This window comes from Pan troglodytes, chromosome 14, assembly GCF_028858775.2.
Source record: "Pan troglodytes isolate AG18354 chromosome 14, NHGRI_mPanTro3-v2.0_pri, whole genome shotgun sequence".
In the NCBI taxonomy this organism is placed as follows: Eukaryota; Metazoa; Chordata; class Mammalia; order Primates; family Hominidae; genus Pan; species Pan troglodytes.
Genome location: NC_072412.2, coordinates 55,997,888 through 56,016,540, shown reverse-complemented (window position 1 = coordinate 56,016,540; position 18,653 = coordinate 55,997,888). Strand labels below are relative to the sequence as shown.

The following is an 18,653-nucleotide window of genomic DNA, read 5'->3' as shown; positions in this document are numbered from 1 at the left end:
TAAGTAAATAAAATATTATTTATATTGATTACTGCATATTTAGTGTCCCCTGAAATGCAATGCCCAGGACAAGTACCTCACTTGTCTCACCCCACTGCCTCACCCTCCAATGTGGGAGTCTTTTGGGGTGGTTCAGAAGAAAAGCACTCTCTTTGTAAGACAGGCAGTAGGAGAACGCTCCTCAGGGAGAGGCGGGTACCCAGATCCCCCCTCAAGGCAACAGCTTCTACTTAGAGGAGTTCTCTTCCCTCAACAAACCATTCCAAGCAGATTCTGCAAGACACAATCAAACTGAAAGCAAGACTGGACTTCTGGCTTTGGACCCCTGGTTTCAGACCCTGTCTGACATTTCATCGGGCGGACATCCAAGCTTCAGTTTCCTTCTGTGTTAAATGAGGATAAGAAGAAATCCACCTCCTGGGCTCACTGTGAGGGTTCAACGGGGTAATCGTGTCAGTAGCTGAGAAGCATGAATATTTGATCTATGTCAGCCATTATTACTGTTTTCCAAATCTTGGTTCCTCCACTAGTGACTTTACCTCTTGGAATTTTAATCTCCTTTTCTGTAAAAATGGAGAAATAATAGTACTATCTCTTAAGGTTGCTGTAAAGATTAAATGAGTTACTGTACATGAAGTACCTAAAACAATGTGTACATGTGCTGTTAACTGTTACTATTACAACAATCACTACAACTACTACTGTTGTTCATACTATTAATAGCTTATTCTCCCTCCTCGTCCTCCTGCTGTAACTACTACTGCCACTGTGGCTACTATTGTTGCCCTGGTAGTTAGGTAGTTAATACAATTGCAATGAGAGCTAAAAATGGCAACTCCCTCCTCTGTGTGAGAGATCCTTAGCCTATGTTTAAACATTCAATTTGGTTTGCTATATGCTATGCTTTTTAAAATGTTTTAAGCTATTCAAACATTTTTATTTTCTACATATAATGCCAAATAACCTGTTGAACTGATTGCCCATTTTTTTAGCTGAGTTGTTTGGGTATGCTGTAGACAGAACCCGAGACAACAGAAGAGTTAGTGAACTTCAATTGTTTATAAAGGAGCGGCATAAAAATAATCTTTAAAGCTAAGGGAATGTTAATATTTAGATCCATCTAAGGGAAAATAATAACAGTTTGTGATTTCCTCCCGCCTCACTTCCAGGGCAAACATTTTTAAGGGAGGATTTGATTTTGTAACATAAATTGTTTTCTATATAACCCCAAAGACATGAGTGATTAATAGTGAGCTATAGAAAGAGATGCCCATAATTAGCAGCTTGGGTACAGTCAGATATAAACATATATTTTGTTTGTGAAACATGCATCTTGAAAAAAAAATACATCCTGCTAGATGTCACAAAAGGGTCAAGATGCTAAGAAAAAAAGTAAAGACAAAATTTTTTAAATAAAATTAAAATCAAATATGATAAGTACATGCATACCCAAACCACACTAAGCCTAAGACAAAATTTTATCCAGGTTTTTAATCATCATCATCATCATTGTTGTTGTTAATTATTACTTGTATCAATGTTGGTATAATATGGTGATTCTGATTTTTATTTTAATTACAAGGACCTTAACCAAACATGTATCTTGAATGCAGATAAATAAATGCTTTTCATATAATGGGTCATTAACATTTTAAGACTGTAAAATGCACATGGCTTATATCACTAATAATAGAATTATTATTAATTCTATTACAATTCACTAATGTTCACTAAAATATTACTAATAATTCACTAATAATCACTAAGTCACTAATAATTGTTCACTAATAATTCAGTAACATGTCACTAATTACATTATTAATATATCACTAATAGTTCTATTATATTAATATATTACTAATCTATTATATTAATATATCACTAATAATTCTATTTCACTATAATTCTAATAATTCTAGTATTAGTGATATATTAGTGAATTAGTTCACTAAGAATTAAAATTAATTAGTGAAATAATTAGTGAGATAAATTAGTGGAAAAAATTAGTGAAATAATTCACTAGTAATAGAATTATTAGTGATAATAATGACATAAGTCACATCTGACACTTACTGGGCACTTATGAAGCATCAGACACTGGCCTAAGTTCTTTAAATGACTCCTTTAATCTTTATGAGCATTCCTGTAGTAATTTTCATTCCCACTTTATTGATAAAGACACTGAGACAGAGAAATCAAGTAACTTGACCAATGTCACATGTTTATAAACAGAGTTGGGATGTGAACACAGGTGTGTTGAACATCAAAGCTTGCTCTCCAAACCACAGTGCTAAACAGTGAACCACCTGAGTAGGAAGCCTCATCTGCTCACCATAAATATTCTGTATGCCAAGGTCAGCTCTCCTAGTCCTGCTCCATGCATTCATATGGCCACTCAACATATGTTAGGAAGATATTCACTCAATTCAAACAGCGACAACACTATGTTCCACCATTTTGTTACATTTGCTAACCAGGAGAGCAGGACTTTTACTCAGGACCACTGCCTCTCACCATGCAGGATAAGCACCACACATAACCAGGGGAGCCGCTCCCAGAGTATTGTTTGGCAGGCACACCCTGCAGTTGTGCAACATGGCAGCCCTGCCCTGACTGCTCGGAATGTGGTTTGTGACTCGGCACCAAAACACTCCAGCCAGTGATTGGACCAGGAGTATACACTTGACCACAGGGAGCCAATCAGATTCTTGCTATGTGGACACGGACCTGAGAGACACAAAAGAGTCTCCTCTATCCGTGAGGTCACTGCTAGAACCGAACAGGTGTTAGGCTGGGGGAAGGCCATCACGGTCTCTGTGCAGGCTGGAGTGGCAGAAGACTCTAGGAATGAAGAGGGACAGGCAAGGCACACAGGGAAAAATCAAAGAGCCCACATAGCCCGTTACAACAGAGAAGGAAGTTCATTTTTAACTTTCCAAGAATCCCCTCAGATCCTGCTTTACTCTTCTGCTTGGTTTCTGAGAGATTTTTGTGTATTTTTTCAACAAACCCATCTTTGTATTTGCCAGAGGTTAAGGGCATACTGATCTTTGCAGGACAGAGAAGTGTCCATTCTTAATCAGATTTCATCAAATGGAACTTTTCTTTATTATACAAAGAGCAGGCTTGAATCTCAGTCCCCAGATTCATGTGTGCAAAAAATGTAACTTTATTTTTCCATACCACAGCTGAATTTCTATTTTGAGGGCCCATGCCTGTGACAAGGTAGCAGAAGCCTAATCTCAGTCACATGGGGATTCTAGGGGTTGAGCAGGGCTGAGCAGGCAGGGATGGGGTGGTGGACATTGGGTCCTCAGTCATCTTGAGCCAAGCACAGTGGCATCTGCTTCGATGCCCCAGGGCCCACCTGGTCCTGGCTACCATGCAGTAAGTTCACTGCTGCCCAGCCCACATTCCCACCTTTGCCTCTGCTCTTCTTTTTCCTTGCACTCCTCTCTGGTGCCCAGTAATTCACTCACTGCTCCACGCCATGCTGGGGTGTGAGAAACTATGGGGCCATTCAAAAACCCATCTACTTGGCTCAAAGAATCATTCTTCCCATGGAAACTGGTGCTATTGAAGGCCCTTCATTGCCATACAACCATGTCTTCTTTGAGCACTACCCAGAAACTGAGGCCCAGGCCCTGGGTAAACACAGCTCCCACAATTCTATTGGGGGTTCTGGAATTGTACTTCCCAGGATTCAGTCTGGGTAGGGACTGGGCACCAGTCCTCTTTCTCAGAGATGATACACATAGAAACTTCCAAATATGTCCCCACAACTCCCTGATGCTTCTTGACCCCAAGGAATCTTTACCCGCTTTGGGGTGGATAACTGGCCCTCACAGCTCAGGTATTTTAGCTCATCTGTACCAGGTTCTTCACTTTCCAGAGGGACCTAGCTTTTGGAACTCAAAAGGCAATATTTGACTTCTTTTTCTACACTTGCTCTATGACAGACCTTCCCTAAGACAATGAAGCCAGACTGACCTAGTTTACTGAATGGAAGAAGAACCAAGGGACCCCAGTAAATACTAGAAAAATACTCAGTTGATATTTCAAAACACTGTCCCAACACACTGCTCTGGGATGCTTTAGCCTCACAAAGCTTGGTTTTGGCCATGGGTTTTGGTCTCACTGTCTATTTTGTCTAGATGATGTTGGCCAAGCTAAAGTGGGGGTACCTCTATCTTTCAAAAGCAGAGTTGATGGCACTATGCTTCTGCCATTTTAAATGTGATAATGGTAATAATGCAAGCTGAAACATTCATCTAGTTTTCTTTAAGTTGTGCCTTTAGAGTAAATCTTGCATTGTGAAGTCTTGGAGCAAAATAAATTGTAAATGGAGATTTGTCTTCTTTTTGTCTCACATCTATTGTGATGAGCATTAAGAAAATGTTTCCTTTACTTGCTAAAATAACTGTCAGTCCACACCGAAAGGCTCATAATTTATTATCCCTAATTCACTTCTCCATCTTTTTAAATATATTAAGTAGTAATTTTCCTTATATATTTCACTATCTCATATGAATAAGATTTCAATGTGGACAAAAGAATTTATTGGTGATTTATAGAAAATACATCCTCATGAAATAGCACTTTAACAAAGAAATTAATCATACTGCTTTATCAGAGTCAATATCAAAAGTGAAAGCCGTGTCTAAACCTGATTGAGATATTTACTTTTTCTTATTTTCTAACCCCAAAGAGTCTTACATTTTCCAAGATTCCCACAGAGGCTTATACCTACATCGGAATCTCTTAACCAAACAACTACAATAGCTCATTCTTCCCTTGTTTCATTCAACAGAGATTTATTAAGAACCTACTGATATGATTTGGCTGTGTCCCCAGCCACATCTCATCTTGAATTCCCACGTGTTGTGGGAGGGACCCAGTGTGCTGTTCTTGTGATAGTGAATAAGTCTCATGAGATCTGATAGTTTTAAAAGAGGTGTTTCCCTGTACAAGTTCTTCTCTTGTCTGCCGCCATGTGAGATGTGCCTTTCACCTTCCACCATGATTGTGAGGCCTCCCCAGCCACATGGAGCTGTAAGTCCAATAAAACTCTTTCTTTTGTAAATTTCACAGCCTTGGGTTTTTCTTTATCAGCAGCATGAAAATGGACTAATACACCTACTATGTTGGGCACAGAGATGCAAAGATGACCAAGGCAAGAAACTTGCATTGTAGGCCAGTGGAGGAGACAGGGGTTACCACACAAAGTTAAGTTCTATAACAAAGAACTTACTAGCATTAGATTCTGTTTTCTGTGTTCTGTCCCAGTGTCAGTTCCACCATCCTTCCAGCCTCCACTCTGGTGCCAGTTCCTTTCCTCCAATTCAGTCCAGATTAAACCCCCCTCCTAGCAAAAAAAAAAAAAAAAAACCTCAGTGGTTCTTCAAAGTGACAGTGGTATTTCCCAATCTAGTTTAGGGAAATACTAGTTTTAGGGAATCTGAAAAGGGGACCTGTGGTCTTTTCCCCAAGTAGAAGGTAAACTTTAACATGTTTAAGTTTTTCCTTGTATGTCTTTCCACTTACAATGCCCCTTGCCATTCTCCTTTATTTCACTTCTCTCTCCTCCATCTGAACTCTTATCTATACTGCAAAACCCACTCAAATGTCATCTTCTCCATAGTGCCTTCCCTGATTTTTCCAGTCTTAGTAAATCAATCCTTTTTAACATTCCCACCTCTTGTTGCATATTGTAGCACCAATCCCTTTGTATCACTCTTTTCTCTGCCTCCCTCAATAGATGGAAAGCCCCCGGCCTTTCTCTTTTAGCTCCAGCATGCAGTGCATTGCCTGCCACATAAATGATTGTATACACATTGAGCATTTCATATCAATTGTTCACACATTTTTAAAAACTCCATTACTTTCTTTCAAGCCACCAGAAAAACCAGGCATCAATTTGGTGTGCACCTTTCTCTTAAATTTAAATTCCATGTTTGAAACAGGATTCCTATCAATAGACAGGCATCTGTGATGACTACATAGGGATCCCTAAGTCGCTCACTCCATCTTAGAGGTTTTCTTTTTCTGCTCCATTACAAAATCACGTCGTTAATTTCTACAATGTGTTTTTAAAATTGGATTACATGTTGCTAGCTATCTCCCTATAAGCAAAAAGGAAAAAAGCAAGGAAACTATATTTCATCCCTTCATACTTTATGCTACTGTCCCTGGTAGCATAAGTGAATATTTGTTGGAAACGTTTGAAAAGCTGTACTCTGGGAAAAAAGATAACCCCACCCCAAATCCCAGTTTAGAGCCGCCCTGCATGCTCCCTGGGCTCCCCAGGTTTTTCCTCTGGATTTTCTTTTCTTTAATAAGTTTTTATCTGCTTCCTAGTTTCCAAGCACTTTCAGATAATCAGACAAACGGTGGGGCTGTGGTGGTCTGCACACTGGTCCTCCTCTACCTGCCCCATCTCCCCTCCCCTGTTGCCTCCTTTTATCACGGAGACTCAAAGGGAATTCGTTCACTTTGCCAACAACTCAGCCACTTCCAACTCAGCAAAGAGGCTGACTTATTTTATTCCCTCATAGGAAAAGAAACATGACATTCTCATTATTAAAACACCACTTTTTCTGGCTACAATGGGAAATTTCAGCATCGTATATCCCCCAAACATTTTGATTTTTAGTTAAATGGTATGTTTCCTCCACATTGTAAACCCTCCTCTGACATACATGTGACACACACACACACGCACACACACACACAGAGTTTCTCATGGAGCTCTAAACAGCCTGCCCTCCACCTTCCCCTTCTTTCCTATTCCCCTCTCCCCGACTCTCCAGGTCGGCCCCCTGGCAATCTGGTGTAGTTGTCAACCCTGCAAGCTTGTCCTCCTTGGTGGCTTCATGCCTGTGATTTCTATCCTCATCTTCAGGCTTCCAAACACAGCTCAGTTCTCCTCCATAAAGCCTTCCTTCACTGACTACATGTACACAATGCCCCTTCTCTAACACACAATGTATTTTAATGCTCTAGTGCCTATGTTAGCCTTTATTCCAAACATTTCTAGCCTTATGTTCATTGTTATGTCTTGACTATGCAACCAGTCAAGCAGTGAGCTGGAGGGAGGGCATGAGCTCTGTAGTCAAGCAGCTATTAGTTCTGGATCCTCATCTCTGAGCTACAAGATGCTCAGTTTTATTTTGTTTTAAATAAAGAAATTAACACCCTCACCCCTTGCAAAATCTAACGTTTCTATGAGCATTAAACGAGGTCTCCCATGTGAAGCACCTGGACTTCATGCCCTTCATGAACTATCTTACTGCTTCCCTGACAGCAGGACCATGTCTTACCCCAGTCCTGGGTCCAAGGAATGCCTAGCACAGTAAAGCAGGATGTTATCAGAAGCAGTGGTTGAAATGCCCAGAATTAACAAAAAGCTGGAAACATAATCCTCCTTGGCAAGGAAATGAGACAAATCTTTAACTATTCAAATCAATGTGCCTCTAGAAGTGAAATGGAACATGAGATAGTGTAAAAAAGCAGATCAATCACAACATGCAGATCATTTCTATGCTTAGAAGCCTATTTTACTGAGCACACATAGAAAAACAAATGTCTAACACCTTTGGCAAAGGCTGCCTGGAGTCCCACAGGGGTATGCATGAAAAAGTCTCCTGCCTTTTTAACTAACCGAGTTCTGACTAGGTTCTACAATGCATCAGATCAAAAGGCAGGGATTTAAAATACTACAATCGACATTAAGTGCATTTCTTTAGTTTCTAAGTGAGTCAGAAAATGCGGCACAGTTAAGCTATAGACGTTTGCAGGCTAAGTCTTCTCCTTAACCTCAGGAGTCAGGACAAAGACAACAGGCCCTTAGTTTGAGTCTTCTCCGCTACACAATGGGTGTGAGGTGAGTGACTATTTCCAATTTGCATGATTCCTATAATTTCCCATCATGAAATGGAGGAAAATGCCATTCATCCACATAAGAAGTCTCACTGAAAAGCAAAGCACTTCTCTCTATTTACTTAAGCACTGGGCTAGAATACAGAGAAGTACAATAAATTCTAAACATGGTGCACATCTGGTCCAAAAACCACAATCAGTTTATTGCTGCATCTGAAACATTTTCAGCAACTGTTATATAATACATTTTCACACATTTCTAACAAGACATTTTCTTGGAAACAAAATAGACAGGTATATCTGTCAGTTCCATTTCTTGCAAACGAAACAGAAAAAATGTTTGGCTCAGATGTCTGTACCGTCTTTGGAGCAGTGTAGCTATCATATGAGGAGGGTATTACTCAAAGATGCCAAAAGCTCGGCGGTTACTTCCAAAGAGTGGAATTACTGGCTATACAGAAAAATAAGATATATGCATGTATGTATGCACCTCCCTTCTTTCCCATTCCAACAGAACCATTTATTGCACTTACTTGAAAGAGATGTACCAGGGTCTTGCTAAACCCGTCTATCTCCCAGTATGAAAATACTGCGCTCCCTATTAAGTAGAATCTTCTCATCCCTGTGGCTCTTTGAGCAGAACTTTATTCAACATTTTATTAAAAATTAAAATGCAATTGAAATCACATTAAGATGCTTAAAAGCTCCACATTTTTACCCTAAACCCCTCATGGGCATTCACAAGGAGAGAACAGAAAGGTATCTGATAGCCAGAGAGCCCCAAACCCAATAAAGAAGGCTGCCAAAATGTCCCAATATAGGCCCCAGTGAAACCATTTACTGGCTCACTGTTGGCTGCATAATCTGCCTTTAAGCACTTTCTCCTCTGCAAAAACCCCAGAACTCCTTTAAGAGCCATGTCTCAGCACACAAAACTTTCAAGTGACTCACCCTTCCCTCCCCCTTCCCTGGCCCAGCCCCGCAGCCCCTCACACCAGCCATGCAGTCTTTGACCTTTCCTGATAACCCACTCACAGTTCATTCTGCCTGCAAGGCAGACAAGAAACGCACAGGGGCAAGATTACTGAAGCTTTGACAACATTCATAAAAAGAATGGACATAGTCAACCCCCTTGCACACTTCCGAACCTTTGCCTGTGTGGCTGCCTCCACCAGGAATGCCCTGGCTGACTTTGCCTGGTGAATGACTCATTGTGATTCGCAGCTCAGTTCAACTAGGGCTTTTTGGTGACAGCTTTCCCTGACACCCCTTCCCTTGCTGAATGAGGTGGTCCATCCTCTGGCATGGGGCAGAGCATCCCATACATCCTGCTCCCACTCCAACCTATTGCACTGGTATCCAATAGAAGGCAACATGTGTCACTGTGTCTCCCGCACCAGCCTGCAAGCCCCTTTAGGCAGGGCCTTGGTCATGTTCTTGTATCCCCAGCCCCTGGAATACTGACTTTTATATGGAAGGGACTCAGCAAATGTTTACTGAATAAAAGAATAATGGCAGCAATCCAGAAAATTCCTGACTGTGCCCAGACTGAAGGGCTCCAGTTGCTTCTCCATGAACAAAAAAGAGAACCTCAGGAAATGGCCAGTTAAAAGTTTTCAGATCTTTCAACCAACAAGAGCTGATGGTAAGGATGTCCAATGGACTGTACGAACATGAACGAGGAAAATGCATGCTTTCTCAAGCTGGGCCTGAAGTCTTGCTATTAGAATTAGAGAAATATGAAAGTGATAAAGGAGACCACCCAACAGAAGGGAATTTGGGGGACTGCAGTGAATAGGAGACTGAAGGGTGAGTACTCTCCACTCTGAAAGACGGCAGGTGAACGAAAGGCCAGGATCTAGGTGAGAAACCAGGGCAGGGGAAAGTGGGACAAGGATTTATTTGTCAAATTACAGCACCCTAGAATGGCAAAGGGTCTCTTGAAGATAAAAAGAGGTACATTCAGGAAAAATTTTAAAAGACTCACCCCATGTGAGCAGATTAGTTTAAAAGACAAGCACAGAAGGGATTGAGGCCCACAGAAAGAAGGAACCCCATGTGGTGCTCATTTGAGTTGAACAAAGGGACCTGCACTGATGAATATATATGGGACTGGTCCCGTACCTAAGTTCCCATCCAGAAGAGAAGTCAGAGGAAACCAGAGAACTTCAGAAGAGCTTGGTGAGCGCCAACGGGCTCACACACACGGGGCTGTGGGAGCCTACAGCCCACAGTCCGCAGCTCTGAGAAACACATCGTGTTCCGCCTGTGGGGCAGTGTCCTCACAGCAATCCAGGTGTGTTTGAAGGAGAACGCCTAGCAGCAGCTGAAATAACCAAAAACAAGGTGGTAAATGGCTGCCCTGGGCCAATACAGGGACAAATTGGCAAAGTAGAATGTTCCTCGCAGAGCTCTCCAAATGTTTGAGAATTCTACCACCTCTCCTGAGGTGCCCTGGAAAAGGCGAAGTGCAAAGGTAGAGCCTGTTAAAATTTTATATGGTTTCTGAGGCATCTTAATTTTTAATAAAAAGTTCTTAATAATGTTCTGGATAAAAGACTGTGGTACTTAAAAGATTCTTTTTATAATGCCAAACTCTTTGTGCAATGTATGTATATATTTTTTAAAAGACCATAGTCTGGCAAATACTGACAGCCTGCAACACATACCACATTCTCCTTCCGCTTACTCCACCACCTCATACGGTGGCCAAGGGCAAATCCATTCAATTCTCTGGCCTGACTTAGCTTCACTTCAAGGTGAGGAGTTTAAAGTGAAATGTAACACAGTGGTAGTTTCCAACAGCCTTTGCCACTGAAACGTGTTCATCCAGCTGACGTTGTTTAACCCTGGCTTTTGGTACATTCTGGAAGGCCCAAGCATGTGAAGAGACATGCATCTCAGGCACATTTCCAGGGATGAAGGCTATCTGGGGGTCGGCAGTCCCAAATGAATAAGACAGCTACTAGTAAGTGGAGGATGGAATCCTTGACGCTCTCCTCTCCTTCAATTAGTGCTTCACAATTTTTAAAGTGCCTTCTTTGAGGCTTGGAGAAGTTGTTGGATTCACCAAGATTCTGCAGCTTTGTGCCAGGGCCAGAAACTTCACAGGCTTTCTTCCTGTAGGGTGAGGCTCTGAAGACAACCTCACTGCAACACCTGTGGCCCAGGTTGGTTCAACAGTGAAGTGTACTGAGGAGCAGCTCAACTCTGCAGCTGTTCAGAAGTGGCCCTCAAGCTAGACTCAGAGGAGGAAGAGACCAGAGGAAACTGTCATAGCAAAGGCATCAATGCAGGATGGATTGAGCACTGTGTTCAAAGAACACAGTGCTTCCTTAGCCTTCCTCAGCACAGGAGAGAGGTGGTCCCAGAGCATGATTGGGAATGAGAAGTGGAAAGCCAGGTTGTAGAAGACCAAACATTTAATTTTAAAATTTTTTTGTGTGTGTGGATACAGAGTCTTGCCATATTGCCCAGGCTAGTCTCAACCTCCTGACCTCAAGCGAACCTTGGAACCTGGCTACAGGCTCACACTGCCATGCCCACCTTCCCCAACTTGGCCAAACATTTTAGGAAGAGAACATTACATTTCATGGGAACTAAGGATTGGGGAATTGCTTAGAGTTTAAACTTAAAGAGTAGAGTAAATATGTCATTCACTTAGAAAATGAGTCAGTTGGTTGCATTTTATTACCTTTTATTTGAGGAAGAAATGTCAAGAATGCTGGGAAAGGCAGGGTTCCCTCAATAACAAACCCTGCAAAAGCAATGGATTTTTCCAAGCTATTGGTATCCCATTTGTGAAATTCGATTTTCTTTTTTGCTTCTTGAATTCATATTGTGAGTTTCAAAAGTCTCTTCTTAAGAAAAAATTTGATTTTTCTTCAAAGGACTAAGAAGTTAACAATATCCTGTGAACACAGAGCAAACACACCAAACTTGAGAAAGAAAACCAAGTGACAAGGAAGTGGGAATGTTCACATTTACTCACACATATGGAACTTGACTCATTTTCTAAGCGAGCAACACATTGATCCCACTCTGTAATTTAGCATTATTGTGCCTCAATGTTCTTATCTATAAAGAAGGAAAAATAATAGTACCTACCCATGGGTTGTTGCAGGGATTAAATAACTCACTATATATAAATACTTGGCACAGTGGCCAGGATAATAAATGATAAATAAACATTAGCTATTATTCTTATTCCAATGAGTGCTTTGGTTTGTATAAATCATAAAAAGCGATCCTTGCACACATGGGTGCAAGCAGTTTCCAGTGGTTCATTAGTTCTATGAAATTTGATATTCCTTGCTTTTCCTTGGCAAGAAGCTTAACTAGAAGAAGTTATTGATCCAGGTAGCAAGATCCACAGCTCTACATGACTGTTTCCACTCACTGCAAATTTCCAAAAGTAATCGTTTCAGGCTGAAATTGTCCATGCCAGATCTCAACCCTGTGGAAACAGGCTTGCATTGGAAGATGAAAGCAGAATCCATACCCTGCTTCGGAGTACCTAGAGTGGAATAAATAGACTTTTTTCTATCCCAGAATAATGTCTTTTAGCTGAACTTTAAAAAATCATTAAAAATTTTAAGTTTAAGCTTCCCTGAGCCCTGCATACAATAAATGTGGGACCACCTGCCTTGCCAGTGATAAAAACACTTGCTTTGAAGCTCTTGTTATTTTTAAGGTGTTTTTTTTTAAACCTCCCTGAGACAAAGTGTTCTCAAGTTGAAAATTTACTTTTCATGTCCCAGTCTTTCAACTAAAATACTCTAGATTTTAACAGTTACATCTCTGATTTTTTTTCTCATTTAACTTAATATATTTTACAGCTTTGATATGCTGGTAAAATGATTTTGAAAAGTATTTTTAACAGAGATTAAATGCCAGAAGCCCTCTGCTCTACCCCCTAGACCTTTGCAGCCACAGGTCCTTATCTTCATGAAGCCAAGATATGCAGATACAGTATTTGGAAAAATCAGTTTTTCAATTGCCAGACCAAGCAAGACCTGCAGCTTAATCACCAATATCCACAGCTCCTAATCCAATGCCCTCCACAATGATAGGTTACTGAGTAAATACATGAATGGGCTTTGGGTGGACCTCACTAGCAGATGGTTTACTGACTGTCATTTACTTGCCTGAATACTTTTTTTAGAAATGCTATAAGGTTTATTTTATTATAAACACTACCTTTCTCTAACATAAGAGTCTCTTCTCTCTGTCCTGGTTACCACCAGCCACCAGCAGCCAAGTTATAGGAGCAGTGGCTACACATGCTCAAACCCATGACCACTCAGGGTTATGGATGTTTTCACTTCATGGCAATCACAATCCAACCTGCCCGAAGGAAAGCGATTGAGTAACGCAGCCTCTCTGAACCTTCTCCCTCTGCCATGCTGCCCACAACCAAAGAATCAATTCTGATCTAAATTAGGAGGGGGATGTTGATACAGGAGAGCAGCATTCAAGCACCTCCTCTCACTTGACTCTGAATCAGAGCAGCCGCTAGTTCTATGTCAACTCCCAGGGGACAAGGGTGCAGAAATGATGGCCCGGAAAACTTGCCCTCCTTTCACAGCTCCACTTAGACAAATCAGAGCTCTAGGGAACCTAAAGCTCCTGAAACACAAAGACCAAGTCATTTGCTCCTTTGTATTCTCAGGGGCCTAGTGCAGTTGGTCAGGGGTTGGGGGGGTGGAGGTGCTTAGGGAGGGAGTGCACCATAAATATTTGTAGGACAAGGAAATAAGGAGTGAGAGAGAGGGGGGAAAGAAGGAGGGAGGAAAGAAAGAAAGGAAAGGAAAGGAAGGAAGGGAAAGGGAAAGGGAAAGGAAGGGAAGGGAAGGGAAGGAAGGAAGGAAACTGAGCCTTCCCAAGCAGGCTCCAAAGCCCCTATCTTGCTAAAATATTACTTCGAGCACAGCTGTTTAGAAAACCACCAACCAGCCCTACCTACCTGCTGATACCTCAAAATTGTGTTAATTCCTTCTCCCTTTTGTACCCACTCGTCCATCCCTAATTTCATTTTTTAATGCCCTTTTTACAACAAAGGAGGCAAATGGTCAGCAATCATCTGATCTAAGGATACAATGTGTTGTCAAGCACTCATGATCAACTGTGTTAGTCTTCTCGAGCTGCTCTAATAAAATACAATAGACCAGGTGGCTTAAGCAACAGAAATGTGTTTTCTCCCAGTTCTCAAGGCTGAAAAGTCCAAGATCAAAGTGCCAGTGAATTCAGGTCCTGGTGAGGGCTCACTCCTGCGCTGTAGTCGCCAACTTCTCACTATGTCCTCACATGGCCTTTCCTCAGTGAATGTATGCGAGGCGAGCAAAAGATCTCTCTCTCTTCCTCTTATAAGGCCACTAATCCCACCATGAGGGCCCAACCTGCATGATCTAATCTAACCATCATTACCTCTCAAAGATCCCATCTCCATTATCAACACATGGTAGACGGGTTAGGGCCTCAATATATGAATTTTGGGGAGTACATAAACAATATTTGTAGAACAAGGAAATAAGGAGTGAAAGAGGGAGGGAAGAGGGAGGGAGGCACGAAAGGAAAGGGAAAGAAAGGGAAGGGAAGGGAAGGGAAGGGAGGAAAGAAGGAAGGAAGGAAGGAAGGAAAGATAGGCGGTCTATAACACCAACATCTTTTAAATCTGGAGATCTCATTCATATTTGCAGCTTCTCCTGAAGAATGAGAACACTTGCCAGCCCTTTGCCTATGTTATCACCTGGAATAAACTGGATGTGTCTAAATGGAACCTGCCTCCTTTGGGGAGCGCATACCCCCGCCAGGTCACCACAGCCACCATGACCACCTCATGCCTCCCATCCACCTGTTTCATTAATTTGTGCCTGGACCATTTTCAGTTTTCTGGATGACATGGGTGAGGAGGAGGAAACTCAGGTAAATGATAAAGTTTCGACTATCAAGATGGTGAGTTATCTTGTCTCTCTGTGCATGTTGGCTTACTTTAAATGTAGTGTACATTTGGAGGTGGGAGCTGAGCAGGGAATACTATAACACATGGAATCACATTATGGAAAATCATCAGAGGCTTTTACTTGAGTTTTGAGGTTTGTAGGCATGGAAAATTAGAGCCCTAGGGCATGTGATGATATTGAGGAACCAAAAGACCAGATTCTTTGATTAGGGTTCAGGCTCTTGGAATCTCCTGATTGTTTGTCTTATTATCCAGGAGAAATATTAGAAGGCGAGTTAATGATACTTGCTGCTGACTCTGGATTGGGAAGGAGCCGCCTGAAGTATCAGTGATTGGCTAAAGAAAAGAAATAATTACAGGCTGGCTAGATTAGAAATTTAATCTCTATAGTATTTTCCCACAAGTAAATGAGATTCAATTTGTAAAATATCAGGGAGGATAAAAACTATCACACACACTCATCTCTATGCCCCTTAGAAAACTGCCTACTTTGGGACCCTCAGCTATGTGTTCCTTAGAGCTACATTCCAAAGGGTAGCCCCCATACAGAGTGTAACTCTCAAACAGGAGACACTTAGAAAGGGAAGCCCTTGAACCTAACTCACCAGGACTGAACGCCTGAGCATGCCCTCCACCATTCATGATTCAATGAGCACTGGGCACTTCCCTGGGCCAGCCACTTGTGCCAACACTAAGAATAGAGACAAGGAAAAGTCCACCTCTGGGCTTAGAGTATGGTTGGAAATGGGTCTTTCTTTGGAAAGGAAAACAACAGAGAAGGAACTACATCCCTAACTTTGAAACTTCTGGGTGAACTTGGGATTTCCATGCTGGGGAGCCTTGTCTTAATGCGAGTTCCTCCAGCACAGCTTGCCGAGGCCTCCCACCCTTTGCAATCAGAGGACACCTGACCAGGTCTAGGGAGGCTGTGAGACTTGGAGAGTGTCTGGCCTAGCCCCAAGCTGTCAAAGAGGGGAAGCTGCCATCTGCACCCACTGCCCCCCACCTCTCTGTTTTTTTCCTCCAGGAATTCCCAACGTTTTATGCCAGAACCACTGAGGGCATTTTTTAAAATATAGATTCTCCAACCTACCTCAGCCCTGCTGAATCGGAATCCTTGGATTGGGTGGAAACTACTTTTTAAATAATCTTCTCAGAAAATTTTTATACATCAAGTTAGAGAACCACTGGGTAGTAGAAAGAGCACAGCCATCAGAGCCAGTTAAACGAAGATTTGAAATCCAGCACTGACACTTAATTAACATAATTAACCCTAGGGACCTGGGTTAATTACTTAACTTCTTTGTGACCCAGTTTCCTGTACAGTAAAATAGAACAATGCCCAGCGTTGTTATAAACTTAGAATAGACTATGCTAAACACTCATCGCTGAGCTACTATGATAATCTCATCCCAACTCCACCAATGCCTGTCCCCAGTGTTTTGTAATCTGGTTTAAATTTAAGTCAAATTTCTCCAGGATTGTTGCCCTAAGGGTATATTCCTATCTGCAGAAAGAAGAGATTTGTTCACTAATTTTTTAAATCTAGGAAATAGATTGTAAATAGAAATGATTCAGGGGATTGAGTTGGTTTTAGCTATGGGTGTGAGCTACGGGTACCCTTCCATGAAGAGACAAAGTCAATTACAACCTGTCTAACTGGGAGCAAGAGATACAAAACTGGTAAGAATTGTGGGAAAGGAGAGAGGTCGCCATTCTTTCTCTTTACATTTCTGTGATGAGCTACCTTTTATTGCATGATAAAAATGTGAAAAGCTATGGATTAGGAACCAGAAGACCTGGATTCAAACCAGCCATGTGACTTTGGACAAGTCAATCCTTTCTGAACCTCAGTCTCTGTCCATAAAATGAGAGATTGGAGTGCTAAAATCCTACTCCACTGACTAATGGGTTTCATATATTTTCAAAGCACAAAATATTCAACTAACAGTCACATAAATGAGGCAGGCACCAAAGCACTGAAGGAAAGGAAGACCTGCCAGGCTGCAAGCTCCCACTCTGGGAGTCTGGATGTAGGATATCTCACAGGAGTCTGACGTCAGGCAGTGTTTACCTTGAATTTGCCAACCCCCAAGCACTTTAGCACTCACAAGAGTTGGCCTCAGCCCAAAGTTCCCAGTAGAAAGAGGAGTGAGCAGAGTGTCCACATGTCACCTGTCTCTGGATGCTCCAAGGGCAGGAGGCAGCCAGAAAATACTTAACCCCAAACTAGGATAGAAATGAGATCCATCCAAGGCAGTAGACAAAAGGTAAACCTGCCCAGCTGGTTTTCCAAGAAAGTTTGGAGAACTTCATCAGAGGGTGAAACCCCTGTCAACCGAGCCACATGAAAGCTGGCAGTCGTGCAGCCATGGTCTCTATCACCAGCTTCCCAGCAAAGGCACAGACACATCTTTCTCTCTCTCTGTCAAGCCAACAAGATTTTGTCAAGGTCAACAGCTGGATTACTCTTGGGTTGAGGTACTCCTGCTTGAGTGTCACCTGGGGCATACTTGGGGAAGGAAGGAATTGAGTGTGAAAACCCCAAAGAAATGAACATTCTACTTCCTTAAGATTATACAGGCCCTGGCGTGGACTTCCTTAACTCTGCTTCCTCTCCACCTTCTAATGTAGTCACCTTTCTTCTGATCTTTCCTTCCACCTCCCCTGTCTTAGAAGACAAGATGTCATCCAAGCTGACAGTTTTGCCTCATTGCCTCTGGATAGCGACACACCTCCCTCTCCTGGATTACCACAGAACGATTAACTCTTCTTTCTGGACTTTCCTATTGGCTTATTTTCCTCTACATGTCCTAATTTAAATGTTGGCTTCCCAAAAATCCAGCCTGAACTCTTTGACCTCCTTTTTGCACGTTTCCTCTTGGAACAATCTTATCCAAATCTATGGCCTTGGTCATCATCTTCATGCCACAGACTCTGAGTCAATATCAGAGGTCCCAAATTCAATCTTAAGGTTCTGACTTAAGTTTCAGATCTCAACCGTCCCTTTGGTCTCTCTTGTTAGCACAAAAGGAAATGGTCTAAGCTACAAGAAGGAAACTTACAGTAGGATGCTTTTCAGAAGGGCTTTTCCCTAGGAGGCCTATGTGAGGACACTTCCTATTTTCCCATTCAAACTACTCCCCCATCCCCATCCCATAGCTACTGAAGCAGTACAGGAGTGGTTCAAAAACATTGGTACCTAGATTTGAATTTTATCTCCACACTTAGGCAACTTGCCTAACCTCTCCAAGTCTTAGTTTCATCATCTGTCTTTAGGGGTTGTAATAATATCCACAATACTGAGTCATGATGAACATAAAATGAGATAACCCCTATAAAGTGCTTAGCACAGTGCCCAGCACTAAGAAAGAACTCAACAATATTAGCTATTATTATATGGCCATGCTTATTATGCAAAACAGTGATTCACATTCGAACTTCTGCTATCTTAATAGGGAAAAAATTTTCATTTTTATTTCAATTCTTTCTAAATCCTTTAACCCTTTCCTGCCCCATAGCTACATATAATCCAAATGGTAGGCACCAACTCCTAGGCCAGTTAGTGAAAGATGCTCATGGAGGAAAAAGGGCTTCAGTTCTTTTGAGTTTCTTTGCCTAATTATAAGATTTTCCTATCAGCCAGGATGAGCTCATTCGTGCCAAGTATCCCCTTATGCATGGTGAAGCTGAGAGGAAAGACACATGCCTGAATTCAAACTGCAATGAGAAAAAGAGATGGACATCAGGCAGAATCGGGGAAACAAGGTGCCAAGTACAGGAAGCATGCTTTTTGGATAAGAATTTACATTTG

General features: G+C 41.8%; 1 long non-coding RNA gene across 3 annotated transcripts in view; it reads right to left on the bottom strand.

The window, feature by feature from the left end:
* The window catches only part of LOC104001837 (uncharacterized), a 262,940-nt gene that overhangs the window by 172,151 nt on the left and 72,136 nt on the right, over positions 1-18,653 (bottom strand). For all 3 annotated transcript variants that reach the window (XR_008538815.2, XR_001708725.3, XR_008538816.2), the window contains one exon: positions 5,252-5,365. This is a non-coding gene — a long non-coding RNA (uncharacterized LOC104001837). The remainder of the gene's footprint in view (positions 1-5,251; positions 5,366-18,653) is intronic.